At 41.1% G+C, this 23,826-nt stretch overlaps 1 protein-coding gene across 4 annotated transcripts in view; it reads left to right on the top strand.

Moving 5' to 3' along the window:
* Positions 1-9,228: 9,228 nt before the first annotated feature.
* LOC122560046 (breast carcinoma-amplified sequence 1-like) overlaps positions 9,229-23,826 on the top strand; it is a 125,705-nt gene continuing 111,107 nt past the window's right edge. Inside the window, exon 1 of one of the 4 annotated variants that reach the window (XM_043710236.1) lies at positions 9,229-9,531. The gene's annotated coding sequence lies outside the window, so the exon portion shown is untranslated. The remainder of the gene's footprint in view (positions 9,532-23,826) is intronic. The other 3 variants (XM_043710235.1, XM_043710237.1, XM_043710239.1) reach the window with 3 other exon arrangements.

The following is a 23,826-nucleotide window of genomic DNA, read 5'->3' as shown; positions in this document are numbered from 1 at the left end:
CGACATTTCAGGCATGAGCCCTTCTTCAGGAAGGAGGAAAGTGTGTCCAGCAGGCTAAGATAAAAGGTAGGGAGGAGGGACTTGGGGGAAGGGCATTGGAAATGCGATAGGTGGAAGGAGGTTAAGGTGAGGGTGATAGGTCAGAGTCAGGGTGGGGGCGGAGAGGTCAGGAAGAAGATTGCAGGTTAGGAAGGTGGTGCTGAGTTCGAGGGTTGGGACTGAGACAAGGTGGGGAAAGGGGAAATGAGGAAACTGGAGAAATCTGAGTTCATCCCTTGTTGTTGGAGGGTTTCTAGGCAGAAGATGAGGCGCTCTTCCTTCAGTCGTTGTGTTGCTATGGTCTGGTGATGGAGGAGTCCAAGGACCTGCATGTCCTTGGTGGAGTGGGAACGGGGTGGTTGGGTTGGTTGGTCCGGGTGTCCCAGAGATGTTCTCTGAGATGTTCCGCAAGTAGGCGGCCTGTCTCCCCAATATAGAGGAGGCCACATCGGGTGCAGCGGATGCAGTAAATGATGTGTGTGGAGGTGCAGGTGAATTTGTGGCGGATATGAAAGGATCCCTTGGGGCCTTGGAGGGAAGTAAGTGGGGAGGTGTGGGCGCAAGTTTTGCATTTCTTGCGGTTGCAGGGGAAGATGCCAGGAGTGGAGGTTGGGTTGGTGGAGGGTGTAGACCTGACGAGGGAGTCACGGTGGGAGTGGTCTTTTCGGAACACTGATAGGGGAGGGGAGGGAAATATATCCCTGGTGGTGGGGTATTTAAACAAAGTCAGGATGACCTCCACTAAACAATAGATGCAAATCAGACTAGATTATGCCACTTTTTAGCTCACTTAAAGAGGAAAAAAAATCAGTATTTTCCAATTTCAGTTATTTTCTTCCAAAACCAAGTATACTGTAAAAATGTTTAATCATGCAAACTCTTATCAGATCAAATCTAGACTAGAAAAGTTGACAATTCTCTCAACCCAAGTACAAAAAGAATCATAAGAGACAATTTCAAATCCCATCTTAAATGACAGTTAGTAGTGATTGAAAATCAGAGGGAAACCTCTCAGCTAGGATCTACCGTACATCATTTTTAAGCGGCCCACATAATTCCTTCCTAAAAGAAGAAATCAAGCCTCACTACTCCACTAATGACACTATCAGCGTAAATGAGTGTTACCAAATCGGTCAATTGGTTCTCTTTAGTGCCACTACCAAAAGCAAACGAAAAGTCCACCAAGTTTTTTTTCTAATGATCAAAATGATCAGAAAATGAAACCTGAAAGCAACAACACCCACAGATTCTATGGATTACCTAAAGTGCACAAACCAGACATCCCACTCAGACCCATAGTATCACTACTAGGGACACCATCACACAAACTGGTTCACCTCTATCGACAAAACCCTTGCCGGAGAAACAATAGCCAACCTGCTGGACATACAGAACAGACAACAAGACGGGGAACCTATCAACAAAGACTGCATACTCAAACTACTGGACCTGTGCCTCACAACACACTTCACATTCAATAACTAAATATATGAACAAATCAACGGCACACCTATGGGCTCACCCATCTCTGGACTCATAGCAGAAGCGATAATGCAAAGGTTAGAACAAACAGTCTTACCGCAAATTCAACACAAACTCTGGGTCAGATATGTAGATGATACCTTTGTAATCATCAAAAACACAGAAATAGAGAACACACACCGGATCATCAACGCCACACTCACAGAAATCTGATTCACTAGAGAGGAAGAGAAGGACAACCAACTCTCATTCCTAGACGCGATGGTACAGAGAACACCAAACGGAGAATTCACCACAAAGGTATACAGGAAAGCCACACACACAGACCAAGTCCTAAACTATGAAAGCAACCACCCCAACACACACAAAAGAAGTTGCATCAAGACACTGTTCAAAAGGGCCACAACACACTGCAGTACACCAGAACTGCAAAAATAGGAAGAAGAACACCTATACAATGTATTCGCCAAAAACAGATACCCCCCGCAATTTCACCAACAGATGCTTAAGGGAAAGACAACGGAATGAAGACATGCCACAACCCAAAGGACTAGCCACACTACCATACATCAAAAGCATTTCTGAACTGACAGCCAGATTACTGCGACCATTAGGACTCATAACAGCACACAAACCAACAACCACTCTCAGACAACAACTCACCAGGACGAAGGACCCGATACCCAGCATGAGCAAAACCAATGTAGTGTACAAAATCCCATGCAAGGACTGCATAAAACACTACATAGGACAAACAGGAAGACAGCTAACGATCCGCATCCATGAACACCAACTAGCCACGAAACGACATGACCAGCTATCCTTAGTAGCCACACATGAAGATGACAAGCAACATGAGTTCGACTGGGACAACACTCTTATCATAGGACAAGCCAAACAGAGAACAGCCAGGGAATTCCTAGAGGCATGGCACTCATCCACAGATTCAATCAATAAGCACATCGACCAGGACCCAATATACCGGCCACTGCAGCAGACAGCTGGAACTGACAACCGGAAGCGGCAGAGACAAACCACTATAAATGCCAGAGGAAACATCACAGAAGCGCTTCACAGGAGGCTTCCAAGCACTGAGGATGTCACCTAGACAGGGGACGAAACGTCTGCAACACAAATTCCCAGCTTGGTGAACAGAACCACAACAATGATCTATTTATTATGAACAAACCTATTCTTAAAGCAAGTGGCAAACTCTGATTAGCACCAAATCCAAGACCCAGATTTTTTTTTTAAAGTCCCCCTTTATACCAAACACAAACAAGCCTCTGGAGAAATAAAAAGGCAAAAGGGATTTTTCTGTTTAAAAAATCCCTGTCAATCAGGGGTCTAAAAAGAAAGGATAAAATCTGATGATCTCACATCCGCTGAATTTCTTGTTGATGAAGATGCATTGTTGACAGCCATAGATTGAAGCTAAGTGCCTCATTCTAATTCCATCCAAGTTAAGTCTGAGTCCCTGAGAATTGATCACTGTCTACTACTCCAAGTTTTCCAAGAGGAGCAGATTTAATTAGTAATTGAAAACCATACTGGTTTCCCAAAAATCTCTGTTCAGGAGAGAGGAAAAGACCATTGGTAATTGCTTCATAACCATGAGGATAGAGTCCCCTGGTCTCTGGAAGCGATTTTCCATAATTAAGCTTGTAAACCCTATCTCTTACCTCCTAAAAGGTTTCTTTAGCTGTTTCGCTAAAGTCATTTGACTTTCTGTAAAAAATACATGCATGTATTAAAGTTTTAATGTCAGTTTCCAAAAAATCAAATGGTAAAACCCTTCTGAATCTGGAAAACATCCATGTAGTTCAAAAAACTATTTGTGTGTCCCAGGTAGTTTCTTAAGCATAAATGTACATACCTAACAAAGAGCACAAGCCTTTATTCAATTGTCTGCCCATTAAATTTGTCACCGGAGATATAGTTGGGAGCATTTCTATAGTGTTCTTATATGTTGTTGATGCACAGTCCTGGTCACGATGCAGTACAGGAATGTGGTTATAGAACATAGAACATAGACCATAGAACATAGAAAAATACAGCACAGTACAGGCCCTTTGGCCTTCGATGTTGCGCCGATCCAAGCCCACCTAACCTACACTAGCCCACTATCCTCCATATGCCTATCCAATCCCCGTTAAATGCCCATAAAGAGGGAGAGTCCACCACTGCTACTGGCAAGGCATTCCATGAACTCACGACTCGCTGAGTAAAGAACCTACCCCTAACATCTGTCCTATACCTACCACCCCTTAATTTAAAGCTATGCTCCCTCGTAATAGCTGACTCCATGAAAAACGTTCTGGACGTGAAGATTCTTGTTGACTTAAGGATGTCTATATTGTCAAGCATTTGTTGTCATGGTTCTCTACAAAGGGCTGAGCTTGTACAGTTGCTCTGGTGTTGGAACCCATCAATGGTGGGCTTTTGTTTGCATTGGCTATTAAACTATGGAAAGTGCTCAACATATTCCAGAGACTCTCCTTCAACTTATATAATACGTGGACTATATGGCTGACCTGATGAGAGTTGGTATACGAGTTTTGTTCTTGATAACATTTAAGAACAGGCCAAGACTCTCATAAAGAATTGTAGAGAGCATGACTGACTCACTAATCTCACACAGAGTGGGCAATGCTACGACAGGCATCCACAAACTGCATGCCATATGGCAGTCAGTTTAGATTTGGCATGGAAGTCTATGGGGTAGATGGATAGATGGCATTTAGTACTGACAAGCACGGAACAGTTTACCTTTGATGAGGAGAACACCTAATGTCAGATTGTAGACAATATTGGGGGAGGGGGGGGGCAAACTAACAACCTTGCTTGATTCTGACATGGGCTTTTGAAGGCATCTCTTTCACATCTCCTCCACAAGATTGTTGCAATTATATCATCATGAAGTAACTGCAGGATTGCGATAAAGTAGCATGTCAGTTCTTTCTAGTTCATTGCAGATGTAATACAATGGCTTAACTAAAGTAAATCACAGGGAGAAATCAAACAGAAAAGATTAAACATTTAATTACCACTGATACGCATTTAGGTTCTCAATGATCACCTTAACACAAAATTCTATAAAATGTTTTAGAAAAAAAAAGATTTTATTTGTGTGCAAAATATTGTGAAAAATATGTGGTTTAGTATATGGTGCTACAGCACCAAGCACGACAGGGCAGTAGGACAAAGGAATTTGAACAGGTCACATCTTCTCTTTTTTTAGCTTGGAATACTAAGTAGTCTGAAAAATCTAAAGAGACAAGGAGAACCACATATTTAAATATCTTTAAAATAATGAAAAAACACTTTTAAATCCTTGAACTGACCTACAAGAAATGAAAGAAACACATTGATGAGTGTTATCATGATATTTCAAGTACGTTGGTTGAATGAAGCCATTAAGGATTATCAGACAACAAGCAATGAATGACCCAATCATCATGGAATTTTTGACACATTATTGAAATCCTGATTCAAGAAGAAAAATGCATTAAGTCCTCCTACTCTGCTTGTAGTGTGTCGTGAAACTATAAACAAATACTACAACATTTTATTAACTAACTTACAAATGTATAAAATGAACTCAGGGCAAAACTTTTAGCACTAAAATTATAATATGTCAAGGCACGTGCAGGAAAATAACAAGTTAACTCATACTATAGAAATACCATATCAGCAGTTGATAATTGAAATTAACAACAAAAAATATTGGTTTAGAATGGATGAAAATGTGCCAAAGAATTTTAGCCACAGCAGGAACTGTTCATTTCTGCTTGTTTTATTGTAATTTTTGAGCAGTCTTTTATTACATCCTCACTATGACATGTGCTGTAATTTCTGTTTGCTTTGAATGCATTTTGAGGCCATAACCTGTCATATAAAAATTGAAAAGCTTCTGAGCTTGCAAGATCTTAAAAATACTGTGTGACTGATGATTAAATTGCTTGAACCTTTAATTTGCAAAAGTTGAAAGAAGAATAACTCCTAAGAATTTGCTGCTTTCCAGAAGTTAAGACTGTTTGTACTGAATTCGACTTTGTTACATCAGTCTTTATATTCCAGCATTCATGAGTGAGATTGACAGAAAATTTAAGAAACATTTGCAAACTGACATCTGAAATGAAATGTACTATTGCTAAATTTCTGTGTGACTCAGATATAGGTGGGAAGGCATAATGTAATCAAACAGAGTCAGCACTGGCTTCACAAAGGGGAATTTATACCTGACAAATCTGTTAGAATTCTTTGAAGAGGTAACAAGCAGGATGAATAAAGAGGAACCAGAAGGGGCAATGTATTTGGAATTACAAAGGACATTCAATAAGATACCACACAGAAGGTTACTCAATAAAATAGAGCCCGTGGTGTTAGGAATAGGATATTACCAAAGGTAGTGAATTGGCTAAATAATAGACGATAGAGAATTGGAATAAAGGTGACTTTTCCTGGATGATAAGGTGTAGTTACTGGAGTGCCATAGGGATCAGTGGCGAGTTCATAATTTATTTACAATGCATATTAATGACTTGGATGTTGGAAGTGAATTCACTATTTGCAAACTTGCAGGTGACACAAAAATAGGTTGGAAGGCAAGTGGTGAGGATGATGCAACAGATCTACAGAGGAATGCAAACACATTAAGAGAACTGGTGAAAGCTTGGCAGTAGAATACAATCGAGTGTCTGGTGCAGGTCAGGCAGCATCCGAGGAGCAGGAAAATCAATGTTTTGGGCAAAAGCCCTTGTTGTAATATATGCAAATCTGCACTTGGCTGGCGAATATGCATTCTGCTGGCAGATTAGAGGAGGAATGAAAATTATTACAATAGGAAAAACTGTTGACAGCTCCAATACAGAGAGAATGAATCAATCACAATTAACTAGATTCAAATTCTGTGGGTAATAGGGAAGGCAAATGGAATGTTAACAATTATTTCAAATGGATTGGAGTATAAAAATAGTGTAGTTGTGCCAAAACTAAACAAAGCAATAGTCAGACCACACTGGTAATACTGTGAACAGTTTTGATCCCCTTAACTAAGGAAGGACACACTGACATTGGAGGAAGTCTAAAAATGGTTCATTAGATTGATTCCAGTAGGGCGGGTTTTTCGTATGAACAGAGGTTGGATAGGTTGAGCCTATACTCATTACAGTTTAGGTGAATGATGGGAGACCTTATTGAAATGTATAAGGATGAATGTAGAAAAGTAGTTTCCTCTTGTGGACATGTCTAAGACCAGAGGGCATAATCTCAGAATAAAGGGTTGCACATTTAAAACAGAGATGAAGGGAGTTGTGAATCTGTGGAACTCCTCACGACAGATGGCCATTGAGGTTGAGTCATTACTATATTCAAGACTGAGATAGACAGATGTTTAATTGGTAAGAGAATGAAAGGTTATGGGGTAAGGCAGGAAATTTAAGTGAGGAGTATCAAATCAGTGATAATCCCATTGAATAGCTGAATGATGTACTTCTGCTCCTATGTCTTATGGTGTTATGGAGCATGAATAATCTTGGCAGTAACTTGCATCTGCTTGGCCTCATAGATCCTTTTGGCTGTGACAGTTAGCTTTTTCTGTATCATTTAAGGGGCTCCTTCCAAGCACTGCACATTATACTGTACAAAAGAATTGTGACAAGGAACTTACAGCTGCCATATATACCAATTGATCCATCAAAAGTACTGAGAACAAATACTTAAGGCACATATCATTCTGAAAGCAACTCCAAACATCTTTTATCATCATAGATTGTTCTAAATGGTTAATGCCTGTGACTTTTCATCTTCTAATGGTCACACAATTTAGTGTAGGCACAGAGGCAAAAATCACAGGTCTCTGTATTGCTTCTGGCCCAGATCCCTGAAACAATCACATTGGTCTTGCCGATAAACCCCACCTGAGCACAGCAGGTCGCTTTGAGTCCTCACCCCAATTACTGACCCTGGATACAACCACTGTCCTCCTCACCCCCAGCCTGGGCCATGTCCTGGTGACTGATAGAAAATAAGAAATGGATCAACAAATCAAATCTATCTGTCAAGAGGTGGCTAGATATAGCATTTGGGGCAAATTGGATCAAAGGTTATGGGGAGAAAGCAGGATTAGGCTATTCAGTTGGATGATCTGCCGTCATCGTGATGAACGGCGGGGCAGATTTGAAGTGTCGAATGGCCTGCTCCTATCTTATATGTTTCTATGTTTACCCTTGAACCCTGCATAAACTGGAAATTCATCAAAACTTTGTTGCAAAAATCCTAACTAAATAAATTCCATTTCTCCCACTACCCTTATGCTCATCGACATACATTGGCTCTTATCCAGCAACACTGCAATTTCAAACTGCTCATACTTGTTTACAAATCCATCAACACAGCTTTGCCTGTTTCTGAACTCCTCCTACCTGAAGGTTTCTGGGCCGCTCCAATTTTGGCCACTTGCACATTCACAATTTTAGTCACTGGCATCCATGCTTTCAACAATCTAGGCCCTAAGTACCAGAGTTCTCTCTATAACTGTCTCGATCTCCTTTACAAATGCTGTTCAATCCTTCCTTTTTCAACAGTCTATTATTTATGGGTGTCATATTCTACTTGTTAATACTCCTGTGCCTTGAAGCAACTTACTATTTTAAATCTACAATGTAAATGAGATTGATTGTTAAGTCAGAATGGTTTTTATTTTTCATCAATTCCCTTTCTCTGCAATGATCTCTGTTTTGCAGTGGCTCTGGAATGTCACAAACTAATTATTTTTAACTAAAAATCTAACACTATAATTTGCAATGATGATATACTGAGGTGTTTTCAGAAAACAACAGTTGTATGAATGTATAGAATGGACTATCCATTTAAACAAAACAGAAATTCATAAGTATGCGTGGTCCTTTACAGCATCCGGACTTGTCCGTATCATATACCAAACAATAATCATTCCAATGTCACTCACTTACACATTCACCCTGAACATCAATTATTCTGTACAAATTTACCAAGTATATCAGTGGGAAATTATAGCTCTTCTGAGCTCTGCTTTCAAAGCATTCACATGCCAAAGATTTATTTGTTGCAAAAAATGTAAGGCAAAAGTTTAATCGAAGGTCATTCAACCGAAACAGAATTTTAAGTTCAGTGCTGCATTCAGATTGGCAAAAACAGTGGTTGTATTGTATGTCTTTAGCCTTCTTATCTGAAGCACTCTCACACGCCTACAAAGAATTTATGTTCCAAGCTTTTGTGTCATATTTTCATGTTACAATCAGCACAGTATCACTTCAGTTCATTACTGACAAAAAAAGTTACTTCAACATTTGAAACATGTACAGTGCTTTTTTTTTTTAATTTTGATACTGTGGCGTTGCTAATTAGGTTAGATATTCTTCATACCTTTAGCTTAGATTTTTGTCATTTTTGCCCTGTTATTACTTAGCTATTGTTCTGGAAATAGTGAAAAGATAAACATTTGTTCAGTTTATGAGAAATGTTATCACATATTAACGAAAGTCTACTACACACCATAGACTGGAGGAAACTCACTTCAAAAATTGCAATGTCTTATTGTGGGGTTTCACTATTTTATGCAGTGGATCCCTCACAGTAATTTCCATTAAGATAAAATTGAGCTGTTTATATTAGCAGCTCCAGTAGTTGAGATCGTCCACTTGAGTTGCCATGACTTGACCTCATGTGGGTTGGGTAGATGCTTTTCATTGTTGCTAAATTTTCTGTTGAGAAATTGTTTGCGCGTTGAAAGTGCTACACTCTGACAAGGAGCTGCGGTCGGCAGTGACAGCTCCACCCTTTAAGTAATTGTGTTAAACTTAATTGAGTACAGCAGGTAGCAATTTATAGCCGGTGAAACTGGCCACTAGTAACAAAAAATCTTGCCAGTGGAAGGAAACAATAGTAGTTTGACACTTGAGTTACCTATTTTTTGCTGGGTTTGGCTGCAATTGGATCGATGCTGTGAAGACGCCGAGCTGCAGACAGGCAAGTTTTACCTCTTTTCACCGCAGAGTAAATCATACAGTGTTCATCTGGAGAAAAAAAACGTCCGGCCTTGCCGAACACGATTACGGCTTTTTTTTTAATAAAGTAAAGTGAGAACGTTGCTGAAGTCATGGAATTTTCAACAAAAATGTCGGGTTCATAAATAAGAGGGCAGATTGATTTTAATGTATGTTATTTTGGCAAACTGAAGAAAAATTGCTTTCGTTTTCAGAAATGATTTTTCCTTTTATTGGGAACAGAATTATTATTCGGAAGACTTTTTTGAGTGTCCGACAAGTTTGAAAAGCGTGACGTGTTCACATTCATAATTATCCAAGCAGCTTACTCTGTGAATACTGGACCAATCTCTTTCAAATGGCAGAAGGACTATGTTGTTACACAGTTCTGTCTTCCTCTGACGGTCATTGTTATTTTAAAGCAGTTTTCTAATTGTCAATGACTCTTGATAATGATTGTGGTTGGAATGACAACAAAAGCATGTGAGCTGGGTGCTTTTGGTTTTAAGAATGACAATAGGCATCCTGAATGAAACGTAGGAAACAAGGAATCAGGAGAGTCTTCAAACCCTGTTACTTATTACTGTAATAGACTGTTTGCACCAACTGAGTTAGCATTAAAGGAAAATGCAGAAAAATCAACAAGCTAAGTTATGATAATTTATACTAACATTCTCCTAACTGAGTAGCATCAATTAATGATAGTAAAGGACTCGACATTGACACAGCACCAGTAGGTAATGTCTTCTGTACAGTCCAATATGTGATCTTCACTACCACACATGTTCTAAACCTGACTTAATGTTATTGCTTCATTGAGATGGGTAAGTACGTTAGCTACAATATAAAAGGTTGTTATGGTGTATTGGTAGTGACCTTACCACTGTGCTATGAGGCCCAGGTTCAAGGTCCAGAAGTGCATCATAACAGCTCTAGACCTGCTGAATTTTTGCAATCACTTCTGTTTTTGTTTCTGATGTACAGCATCAGCAATTCTTTAGGTTTTTGTTAAAAATACTCAATTTGAAGCTATTATGTTAGCCAAGCCCAACCTGCTCCTGAGGTGTGTAATGACATCTTTGAACAATTTGATTAGAAATATCTACTTAAAATATTAGGGCTTCTTATAGTGCAGTGGAATGTTGTAGTGGTTCCTTTGGACTAGGAGGCCTGGGTTCAACTTCTTCCAAGGATGGATTAGAAAATATCTAAAACTGCAATATTTGTTGTCATATTGTATTGAAGGAGCCACAGGAGTACTTACTGTAACCAAGTGAAAACTAGACCATTTGGCTGGCCGCAGCTAAGGTTCTCCAGGAAGATGGCTCCTGATCCCTGTCATTTACTGAAACTAAAGGCAGCAACTTTGATTGGCAATAGCCTCCTTGTGGTTGCCAAGGTAGCAACATATCTCAGTTGCTATGTTATGTGTCGCTTTCAAGTCCAAGTATCATTCTTTTCTATATAAATGGTATGATGCAAATAGCTTATTTTGTGTTATTTTGTATGTCTGCTTCCCACGTCAGACCCATAATTCATGCATTCTCCACAATTCCTACTTTACTGAAGTCATCAAAGCTTGGAGAAAAGTCTTGTTGATTAATTGGTAATGCTGATGTCTTGCTCCAGAGTTTCATGATGTGTTTGCATTCTTGACAAGCCAAATTATAAATTTTAATGTTGCCTGTAACTAGACCAGAGTATCAAGTGCTGAAGTAGCACTTCATTCTCAAACTACTTTGACCCTGACTCCATTCATTTAGCTCAAGCTGAACCAGGCTGTTAGTACAACTTAGAATACCCTATAGTACAGAGTTCAGGTTCTGCCATCAGAACACCTTTATTCTAACTTTGCAAATTCTGCCTCTGCTTCTATCTCATGTCATTTACTGCAGCAAATTTCATCCTTGTCTTTTTTTTCTCTCCAGGTTTAGTTCTCCTGCTGTCAAGCTGGACATTTTACCCTTCACCTAAACTTCAGCTAATCCAAACTATTGCAGCCTCTGTATCACCACATTCAAGTCCTGTTCATCCATAAATGAGTTAGATGAGGAGGCTGAGGGGTGAGTTACTAAATTTGCAGATGACACAAAGGTTGGAGGTGTCATCGCTAGTATAGAGGGCTGCTGCAGCGTGACATAGACAGGATGCAGAGCTGGGCTGAGAAATGGCAGATGGAGTTCAACCTGGATAAATGCGAAGTGATGCATTTTGGAAGGTCGAACTTGAATGCTGAATATAGGATTAAAGACAGGATTCTCGACAGTGTGGAGGAACAAAGGGATCTGGGTGTGCAAGTACATAGATCCCTCAAAGTTGCCACCCAAGTGGATAGGGTTGTTAAGAAAGCATATGATGTTTTGGCTTTCATTAACAGGATGATCGAGTTTAAGAGCTGCGAGGTTTTGCTGCAGCTCTACAAGTCCCTGGTGAGACCACACTTGGAATATTGTGTCCAGTTCTGGTCGTCCTACTCAGGAAAGGTGCAAAGAAGGTTTACCAGGATGCTGCCTGGACTGGAGGGCTTGCCTTATGAGGAAAGGTTGAATAAGCTTGGATTTTTCTCTCTGGAGAGGAGGAGAAAGGGAGACCTGATAGAGGTGTACAAAGTAATGAGAAGAATAGATAGAGTCAATAGACAGAGACTTTTCCCCAGGCCAGGATTGACTGGTACAAGGAGTCATAGTTTGAAGATATTAGGAGGAAGGTATAAAGGAGACGTCAGAGGTAGGTTCTTTATGCAGAGAGTTGTGAATGCATGGAATGCGTTGCCAGCGGTGGTGGTGGAAGCAGAGTCATTAGGGACATTTAAGTGATTGCTTGACATGCACATGGATAGCAATGGGTTGAGGGGTCCGTAGGTTAAGTTACTATATTTTACATTAGGATTAAATCCTGGCACAATATCGTGGGCCAAAGGGCCTGTTCTGTGCTGTACTTTTCTATGAGAGTCATTAGGGACATTTAAGTGATTGCTTGACATGTACATGGATAGCAATGGGTTGAGGGGTCCATAGGTTAAGTTACTATATTTTACATTAGGATTAAATCTCTGCACAACATCGTGAGCAAAAGGGCTTGTTCTGTGCTGTACTTTTCTATAACAAAAAGAATCAAGGAACTGGAAATCAGAAACAAAAACAGAAACTGCTGGAAAAATACAGCAGACAGATCTGGCAGCATCTGTGGAGAGAAAGCAGAGTTAACGTTGTGGGTCTATTGATCCTTTTTCAGAACTGATTGTAGCTAGGAAAAGGATAGTATATATGCTAAAGATAGGATGGGGTGGGACATGGAGGTAGGGAAAGTGGGAGGAGTAAACAATGGGTGGAGCTGGAGCCCAGAGAGGGAGAAATACAACTGGGCAGACAAAGGAATAGGTAATGGTCAGCCTGGGATAATGAGTAGCTTCTAATTAGCAGCTGCCAGTGGGTTGTTTGTTGTAGCCCATGTGATGACATGGGGGTTGGGGTAAGCAAATGGGAAATGGTGTTCATGCCCTAAAATTATTGAACACTTTGTTGTGTCCAGAAGGCTGCAGGATATCCAAGCAGAAAATGAGGTGTCGTTCTTCCAGTGTGTGCACAGCTTCACTGGAGCACTGCAGCAAGCCTGAGACAGTGATGTTGGCCAGGGAACATGATGGTGTGTTGAGGTGGCAGGCAACCAGAAGCTCAGGGTCTTTTTTGCGACAGAATGTAGGCGTTCTGAAAAATGGTCACCCAGTCTACGCTTCATTTTCTCAATGCAGAAGAGACCACATTATGAGAGGGAAAACAGCACCTCATTTTCCATTTGGACTCAACATTGAGTTAGCAATCTTAGGGGTTGAGCACCTTTTTCCATGTCCTTAGCTCAACCTCCACCATCCTAGCTACAGTCAGTTTGAAAAGAGGATCACTGGACCTGAAACATTAAGTCTACTTTCTCTCCACAGATACTACCAGCCCAGTAATTTCTGTTTCTGTTCATTCATACTCTCACTGACATACACTAGCTCCTGACCAATCAGCATTTCAATTTTTATGCATTCCGATTTATGAAATCCATCACGGTTTCTCCATATTTTATCTCTGTGACACTCATCAAATCTTCCACTTCTAGACTGTGGCCTTAGCCTTCATTAGCAACATGCCATCTGCAACCTCACACTATTCTCTGGAATTGCTTCTGCCTCTCTTTATTCCTATCTTCTCTTGAAGATTCTATTTAAAATTTTAGACCAAGTATTTGTGCTCTGGCTAGTATCTTCTCCATTGACTCCACATTCATTTCGATTATGCCTCTGGAGAATTCCTTGGTGTTTTATTTTACATTCATAGTGTTATGTAAACACTTTATTATTTGTTTGTTTGTTTGTTTGTTTGGGACAGAATAAATATCATCTGTTGCAATTCCATTACATAAGTTACAATACTTGAGCAGCTAAGAATGGAAAAGCTTGCATTTATACCATACCTTTCCTGATTTTGAGGTGCCCCAAATCATCTCAAAGCAAATTAAGCACTTTTCTAGTCATTAGAGAAATATAGCAACCAAAGCAGCAAATAGATCAATGATCAGATAATTCATTTCTTCTGGCATTGAGGGAAAAAGTGTTGGTCAAAGCATCAGGAGATCTCTCCTGTTTCTGTTCAAGTACAACTGGATCTTTTTCATCCAAGAGAGCAGGCAAGGTCTCAGTTTAACATCCCAATTAAAAGATGTATTCTACACTGAACTTACAAGCTAAATTATGTGCTGATGGTTTTTGGTGTTGGTCTTGAAACCATGACCACTTTCATAGAATTTTATACTAAGCCACGGGAAGTTTGAAGGATATGAAAAATGGACTTTCAGCCTTTTTAGCTCTGTACTAGTTTTAGCATCTGCAAATGATAGCACCTCTGGGTTTTTAAAATAAGTCACATGCCCGAGCATCAACCATCCAAACATCTGTTTCAGCTATTTAGCATGGTCAATTTAAGGAATTACTTGTTGAATTCTGTCCTAAATTTACCTTTTACAGTGTCTGAATTTCTTGCTTAACAGTTAAAGTTATCTGAATGCTCATTTGGTTTACTTTTTGCACTTTATTAAGAATGATGTTTCTTTAGGATTCCCTCTGAAATATCTCTTCATAAGGCTGAAGCACTGTAACTAGTTAATCAGTTCACAAACCTCTTCTGTCTAATAGTGGGACCAGTCTCAATGGTCTCTTCTTGACTGCCCTAGAACTTGGAATGTGATCTGATATGTGTCAGAATTGTATATAATACTTCCAGTGCTCTCTGATGAGCACACTAGATCGTTTCAGCTTGACTTCTAGGAATTTAAGCTGTAGTGTTACTTTAATTTGTAGTATAACACCAAATCCTACTAACTATGCCATTGCACTTCACCTTGTTTTCTAATGATGAATAACAAGTCAACTAACATTTCTATATCTCCCTCAACTCCCACTCAAGAATATCCATTCTCTCAATGTCTCTTATTTAAGGCTGGTTATTACCTGACCCCGTGGTGTGTGTCTTCAGTGGTGGTGGAGTGTATATGACAAATCATGTGGCTAGCCCATTTCTGGCCCCTCACACCATTTTACAGAGGATGGGCTGGCATCGTAATCAGCAGCTTATCTACCTTATGTAAATAAATAATGAAGGTGCAATTGAATTTGTTAAAATCTCAGTTGACCCCAATATCACCTGCCTGTTCCATAAAAACAGTTTGCATGGACAGACAGATGGGACTGGGCATTCCACTTTATTTAAAGAGTTGAAAACAGCAGGAAGGAGTGAGGGTACTATCTTACTAGGATGCCCTTTGTTTATCTGGGAAACCCCATCCCCCAAGAAAAGATAATAACCTACTTCCTACCTCCGGCCTAGATTACTAAACCTATACTCTCCTTGATTCCCTACCAAAGATGTAAATATTCCTAGACCAAAGCCCCTGACTTAACTCACTCCTCAATGCATTCAGCCTCCCATGTGGGCTGTCAGCAATCTTGGCAGTGCCCATTCTGGAACACTGGCAATGCTGAGACTACCCACCAAAAGCACATGATAAATGCCTGCAGATATATTGAGTCTGTTGGCTCATCACTGATTTTTCTTCTGGGGCCAGGCCATCCAGCCCTGCATAGTTTTCTGGCCATAATTGTATACAGTTGTATACACCAAGCATCACTAAATATTACATTGTAATATGATGCTGCAATAGCCTTCAGTCAGCCAACTTGAGGCAAATCAAGCAAAGCCTGGACAGTGCTTGCAGAATCTTAGAATCTCTACAGCGTGTGGAAGCAAGCCATACGACCCATTGAGTCCACACGAACCCTCCAAAGGGCATCCCACCCAGAACCCCCACAGCATTTCCCATGGCTAATCTATGTACCCTGCACATCCTTGGACACTATATGGTAAATTGGCATGACAATCCACCTAATCTGCATATCTATGCACCATGGGAGGAAACTGGAGTACCTAGAAGAAATCTACGCAGACACCGGGAGAATGTGCAAACTCCACACAGTCGCCCAAGGGTGGAATCCAACCCAGGTCTCTGGTGTTCTGAGGCAACAGTGCTCAACACTCAGCCACTGTACTGCCCTTATGATCTCGCCAATTAAATTCCAGGAAACTGTAGTATCAACAGAGGACTAGGTTTTTTTCCAGAAAGAGAAAATGGATTGGGAATTTTTTCCAAAGAATAGAAGAGTTTTAGTCATGTGATAGGCACTTCAAGGAGTCAGTTTCAATTGGACAATTGTTTTCTACCCCTCTGGCTAATGTCCAGTATTTACCTTAGAAGATGAATTGAACTATTAACGCCCCCATAAGGTCAATGACATTCTGTTTCTATGCTCCTGGTCAATCCATTGTTCATTGTCTGAGATAGTTGTATCATCGATAGTCACAGGTGAGGTGCCAGAAGACTGGAGGTTGGCAAACATGTACCACTGTTTAAGAAGGGCGGTAAAGACAAGCCAGGGAACCTGACCTTGTTGGTGGACAAGTTGTTGGAGGGAATCCTGAGGGACAGGATGTACATGTATTTGGAAAGGCAAGGACAGATTAGGGATAGTCAACATGGCTTTGTGCGTGGGAAATCATGTCTCTCAAACTTGATTGAGTTTTTTGAAGAAGTAACAAAGAAGATTGAGGACAGGGCAGTAGATGTGATCTATATGGACTTCAGTAAGGCGTTCAACAAGGTTCCCCATGAGAGACTGATTAGCAAGGTTAGATCTCATGGAATACAGGGAGAACTAGCCATTTGGACACAGAACTGGCTCAAAGGTAGAAGACAGAGGGTGGTGGTGGAGGGTTGTTTTTCAGACTGGAAGCCTGTGACCAGTGGAGCGCCACAAGGATCGGTGCTGGTTCCTCTACATTTTGTCATTTACATAAATGATTTGGATGTGAGCGTAAGAGGTACAGTTAGTAAGTTTGCAGATGACACCAAAATTGGAGGTGTAGTGGACAGTGAAGAGGGTTACCTCCAATTACAACAGGATCTGGATCAGATGGACCAATGGGCTGAGAAGTGGCAGATGGAGTTTAATTCAGATAAATGAGAGGTGCTGCATTTTGGGAAAGCAAATCTTAGCAGGACTTATATGCTTTATGGTAAGATCCTAGGGAGTGTTGCTGACCAAAGAGACCTTGGAGTGCAGGTTCATAGCTCCTTGAAAGTGGAGTCACAGATAGATAGGATAGTGAAGAAGGTGTTTGGTATGCTTTCCTTTATTGGTCAGAGTATTGAGTACAGGAGTTGGGAGGTCATGTTGCGGCTGTACAGGACATTGGTTAGGCCACTGTTGGAATATTGCATGCAATTCTGGTCTTCTTCATATTGGAAAGATGTTGTGCAACTTGAAAGGGTTCAGAAATGATTTACAAGGATGTTGCCAGAGTTGGAGGATTTGAGCTGTAGGGAGAGGCTAAACAGGCTGGGGCTGTTTTCCCTAGAGCGCCGGAAGCTGTGGGCTGACCTTATAGATGTTTACAAAATCATGAGGGGCATGATTAGGATAAATAGGCAAAGATTTTTCCCTGGGGTTGGGGAGTCCAGAACTAGAGGGAATAGGTTTAGGGTGAAGGAGAAAGATATAAGAGACCTAAGGGGCAACATTTTCACGTAGAGGGTGGTGCGTGTATGGAATGAGCTGCCAGAGGAAGTGGTGGAGGCTGGTATAATTGCAACATTTAAGAGGCATTTGGAAGGGTATATGAATAGGAAGGGTTTTGAGGGATAGGGGCCGGGTGCTGGCAGGTGGGACTAGATTGGGTTGGGAAATCTGGTTGGCATGGATGGGTTGGACCGAAGGGTCTGTTTCCATGCTGTACTTCTCTGACTGTATGACTCTGTGATAGATGCTGTACTGTTGGCATCACTTCAGGCTTAGGGTTTGGATTTGGACATTCGTTCTCAGACCATGCTGTGGAGATGCATTATCTGCTCTGCCTTTATGTTGGGTTAATGGCAATACCCACACAGTACAAGGTTATGAGGTTCCAGGAGGATCTAAATTCTGATCTGGTTGGAAACTTCCAGAATTGTGGTCCATTTGTCTCAAGCGATTGGTGACAGCCAAACTGTAGACCAGCAAAACCCATTTAAAAAAATTTAACAAGGAAGTGTAGCTTTTAAGGCGACTTATGATCTCTTTCAGGTATTGTGGACCTGACAAAATCTCGAGAGCTAAGCATAATGAGGATAATCAATCTTAGAACATGCCAGCATTGACTCTGTTCTTGTGCCCTACTGTTCCTGTTCCAATTTATGTATCATTGTGTTTCCCTACCTGGTCTACTTTTGAAGCTTTGAGGCCACATGTAGAAATAGTTTGCTATCATAAGGATGCATTGATGGGGAAAGATATTTTTGACGAGTCATCAAAATAGTTTTATAAAGTTCACAAGTGTGATGACTGTTATTGTGGGTACTGACATGAGCTTATGGCTTGAATGCTACTTTAGTCCTCACTTACATGGATTTGTAATTTGTAAGAAAGTACCTGGGGTTTGTGGCTGCTCTATAGATGGTCTGCTGGTAATGATCAGTTCAAGGCGGTCTCTGAAATGTCGCTGCAACACCCTGGAGCTTTGGTTGCATTGATGTCTGTGCTGGGTTTGATGTTGGTGCAGTTCTGCCACTAACATGAGACCCAACCACCAAACCCTGACCTCTCTCTTCAGTCAGGTGATAGAAGATTATGATCTTATAATGTGCATTCATTTGCTTCAGCTCAATTTGATATATCTGTCATTTATCCTACCTGTCAGCTCCGTGATTTGTGTTAAACAATTCACCTGGTATAAGTAAATCATAACTCTGCAAAATGATCAAGAAAGGAATTGAGGGAGGCAGGAAAATGATGATGCTGTTGATAAGTGAGGAGGAGGAGGAGTAAGTGGAACAGATAGTGAGGTTGCTGAGAGCAAAGCACAAAAAGGAGTACTAATGGGAGGAGAGGAGATATCTGAATGCTGAGTAGGTGTTAATGGTAAGTAGGCAAAAGTGAGGACTGCAGATGCTGGAAACCAGAGTCTAGATTAGAGTGGTGCTGAAACAGCACAACAGGTCAGGCAGTATCCGAGGAGTTAATGGTAAGTGGATATAGGTCAGGCCCACTTAGAGTCAATCCATGCAAATAAGACATGGGGATGGGGGTAATCAAAATGGAGGAAAGTGTTCAGTATCTGAAGTTGCTGAACATAATATTGAGTCCTGAGGAATGTAAAGGTGCCGAAGTAGAAAATGAGGTACTGTTCCTTCAGCTTGCTCAGAACTTTGCTGAAGCACTGAAGTAGTCCTAGGACAGAAATGTTAGCATGACAGTTTATTGAAAAGGAAAGCAACTGAAAGTTCAGAATCATTATTACAGAATGAGTGGAGGTGTTCAGCAAAACGATTGTCTAATCTGCATTTGGTGTTGCAAATGTAGTGAAGTCTACATTATGAGCAGAGATATTGTCAACTGGATTGAAATAAATTCAAATTAACAACTGCTTTACCTGATGGTGTGTTTGAGCTTTTGCTAGAGAGGACATAAAAAGGCTTTTGTTGTACTCTGTGATTTCATGGGAAGGTACTATGGACAGTGTTGAAGAAGTGTTAAGAGAGACAGAGGAGTGGGCAAGATGTTACAAAGGGAATAGTCCCTGTGGAATTCTGAAAAGGAAGGGGAGGAAAGATATATTCCTTCTGCTGGTGGTGGAAAGACAGAGGATAATCCTTTGAATGTGGAGCCTTGTGGGATTGAAAGTGAGGACAAAGGGGTCCCAAGCATTGTTCTGGGAGGGCGGGGAAAGGGTGAGGACAGAAGTGTGGGAAATAGGTCAGACATAGCTGAGACATTCTGTCAACCATGGTGACCAGGAATCCTTGAGGAGAAGGGAAAATATAGTGGAAGCTGTGGAACAGATGCAACAGAAATGCAGAAACTTGGAAAATAGAATGGCATCCTTACAAGAAGTAGGATGAAAGGAAGTATAGTCAAGTTAAATGCGTGAGTCAATGGGTTTGTATGGGGTTGGATAGCTCAGTTGGTTGGACTGCTGGTCTGTAATGCAGAGTGAAGCCAACAGTGTGGATTTATTTTGACATTGATTGAGGTCACCATGAAGGTCCTATCTTCTCAACCTTGCTTCACACCTTTGGCATGGTTGCCATCAGGTTAAAACACCACCTCTGGGACAATAATGACTTTACCTTTTATTGATAGATATTGCTGGACAGCTTATCCCCAGAAAAGTAAATCCTAGACATACTTGTAACTCCAGGTTAAAAGTCCATTTTGGGATGTCGTGTAGTTGCAACAATGGCCATCAACAGGACTTCCAAGGCTCTCAAGCTGTCAGCATGGAGATGGTCAATTAAAAGGTTATCTCCTGCAATTTAGCTCCTGCTTATTTGGCACACAGAGCGTGCAGGTTCAGGATCCATTATTGAATCTGATTTTGGACTTCCAAAGGCCACATGAAATCTTGACCCGCCTCTCAGTTAGTTGGAGCAGGGGAGGGGGGCACTATCTGGTATAATGACAGAAGACATGTTCACATCATGTCCTGTCAGAATGTTAGTTGGTCTGAATCTTTCCACTTCTCCACCTTTTTCACTGAGAGATGAATGTGAAGGAGACATTCTCTTAGTGTAACAGGAGCACTTCATGGAGCAAAATCGATGTGTACAGTGTAAAAATGAATAAAGATATACTACAGATTATTGATCTACATCTCACATGGGAATGCTAAATGCTGTTAGTACATTTGCCTCATTTCAATCAACATTATGTCAAATGTGAGTTTTATTTAGAAGTTGTTATTTTACAGGTCTGGTTTTAGCCTTTCAGTGCTTACACTCAAATCTTTAAAGTTGTAATTTATCATAATATATTGATGTACCTTTGGATAAATTCTGAACTTTTGCCTTGGTGACTGACAGTTTCTATTTTGTAGTGGTCTGGATATTACCTATTCATTGAAGTTTACTCTGAATCCTTCTACTTCCTTGCTTCATTTTCTTTTCACTTGCTTTTCTGTTTTCTCATTCCCTCTGTCTCTGCCAGTTTCATTTCCCTTTCACCCTCTCATTCTTCCTTTCTTGATTGCATACTTTCATTACTTTTATTGCCTAGTCTAATTACCTGTGCATTCAATGGCTGACTCATCCTTCCTGCTTTTTCTCATAAACCCATCTTTAATTCACGTTTTCAATTCCTGTCTCCTTCCAGATAAAGTTCAGTTTTAGAGAAAACAATATATCAGTGATCTTCAAAGTTTGTGAGAAGATTTGTAGCTCGGGTGCTCGTTGCTGTGGTTCTGTTCGCTGAGCTGGAAGTTTTTGTTGCAAACGTTTCGTCCCCTGTCTAGGTGACATCCTCAGTGCTTGGGAGCCTCCTGTGAAGCGCTTCTGTGGTGTTTCCTCCGGCATTTATAGTAGCCTGTCCCTGCCGCTTCCGGTTGTCAGTTTCAACTGTCCGCTGTAGTGGCCGGTATATTGGGTCCAGGTCGATGTGTTTGTTGATGGGGTTTGTGGATGAGTGCCATGCTTCTCGGAATTCCCTGGCTGTTCTTTGTTTGGCTTGCCCTATAATGGTAGTGTTGTCCCAGTCAAATTCATGTTGCTTGTCGTCTGCTTGTGTGGCTACTAGGGATAGCTGGTCGTGTCGTTTCGTGGCTAGTTGATGTTTGTGGATGCGGATCGTTAGCTGTCTTGCTGTTTGTCCTATATAGTGTTTTGTGCAGTCCTTGCATGGGATTTTGTACACTACCATTATAGGGCAAGCGAAACAAAGAACAGCCAGGGAATTCCTAGAAGCATGGCACTCATCCACAAACTCCATCAACAAACACATAGATCTGGACCCAATATACTGGCCACTACAGCGGACAGTTGAAACTGACAACCGGAAGCGGCAGGGACAGGCCACTATAAATGCCGGAGCAAACACCACAGAAGCGCTTTACAGGAGGCTCCCAAGCACTGAGGATGTCACCTAGACAGGGGACGAAACGTTTGCAACAAAAACTTCCAGCTCAGCAAACAGAACCACAGCATATTAGTGATCATTAAAACATAAGCTTTGGAAGATACAACAATATCAGTTTAAATTAACAGAAAATAGTTATGACAAGTCCAGACTCCATTTTGAGAGCCGAAACAGGATTGGGGGCTGTGTAGGTCCCAACCTGTCCCTGGGGGAGAAGCAGTCTACTCTTTAGGATTTTGATTATGGAATCCCTGAGGCTGGAATTGTGTTGGCATGATGGGGCCCTTTGATGACAATTCCAGAGTCAGCCCAGCCTCCGCTATTTGTGAGACACCCATGGTCACAATTTCTGGTAGCTCAACAATGAATTAGTTTCTGTTCAATGAGAGGTAACTATGTCCAAGAATTACGAGCCATCCTGAATGCTCTGCAGCTTCAAAAGTGTTACTGAGGAGACCATCCATGCTATAAGGCAATGGAGTAGCAGAAAGATGACATTCATTCTACCCTTTCCAGTCAGGAGGGAATCAGTAAGGGTGGGATTGGTGAGGTCCGGGTTTATTGGTGGTCATTGCTGCTGCTGCTGGGTCCCACTGTTGACTGTGAACTGATTGCGCCACAGAGTCATTGAGATGTACAGCACTGAAACAGACCCTTCGATCCAACTCGTCCATGCTGACCACATATCCTAAATTAATATCCATTTGCCAGCATTTGGCCCATATCCCTTTAAACCGTTCCTATTCATGTACCCATCTAGATGCCTTTTAAATGTTGTAATTGTACCAGCCTCTGCCACTTCCTTTGGCAGTTCATTCCATACACCTACCACCCTCTGCATGAAAAAGTTGCCCCTTAGAACCTTTTAAAATCTTTCCTCTATGGCTCTATGAACAGCAGATCAGGGTCTGGGAAGCCTGAGGTGAGTACCACACCTCCTGTTTCTCAAAGCCTGTCCATCATCAACAAGGTACAAGTCAGGAGTGTGATGGAGTACTCTCCACTGGTCCCCTAAACCTGCAGGGAGGCCAACAAGATTTACCTGATGGTGTCTTCATAGAGCAGAGGGCCCACGCATTGCTAGTAAGTTGTCAGCAGGGCAGGATGAGACTCTTAATTGATTTCTGGGCAGGAGAGAGTCCTTCTCCATCCCTATCACAGGTCATGTTCTATGCCAGAAGCAAAATAATGGTCACTCCACCATAAGCGACCCCTCCTTCCTGGCCCTTGCCAGTTTCTAGCTGGTTCTAGTGGATATGGAGATTGATGGAATTATACAATTTACCCTGTATTTTACTCAGTGGCTGATGATAAATCAATAAATAACATGTTAAGTTTTGATATGAAGAGATTATGGTGGATCAGCTCAGATTAATGACATCCGATTGTACAGTGTAGTATAATGACAGACACAGAACTATACATCCTTTTAAGCTGCATTCTGTATCACTCATGTATATATGCACTCTACAATATTTGGGTGAAGTATGCTAGACTTGCATGCAGCCCAGTTCCCAAACAATATTAAAATACCAGAGCCCAAAGCAATGAAAAGCACTGTACCAAATAAGCCCAGAACTTGAAGAGTTTGGACAATCCCAAACATTTTGTACAATAATAGATCTTACACTCAAAGGAATCAATGGTTAAGGTTTTGGGTGGGTCTCTTTGGAATATAAGTGGTCAAAGGTAAATATGCAAGTGCTAATATTAACTTTGTGTTCTAAAATTTTGCTAGATTGTGTTAGGAAGGGCTAGAAAGAAGTTTCACAATTTAATCTCCTAAATTAACCTACATTA

This window comes from Chiloscyllium plagiosum, chromosome 20 (genome assembly GCF_004010195.1).
Source record: "Chiloscyllium plagiosum isolate BGI_BamShark_2017 chromosome 20, ASM401019v2, whole genome shotgun sequence".
NCBI classification, from domain to species: domain Eukaryota; kingdom Metazoa; phylum Chordata; class Chondrichthyes; order Orectolobiformes; family Hemiscylliidae; genus Chiloscyllium; species Chiloscyllium plagiosum.
Note: the sequence above shows the minus strand (reverse complement) of the source record. Positions and strands in the feature narration are given on the sequence as shown.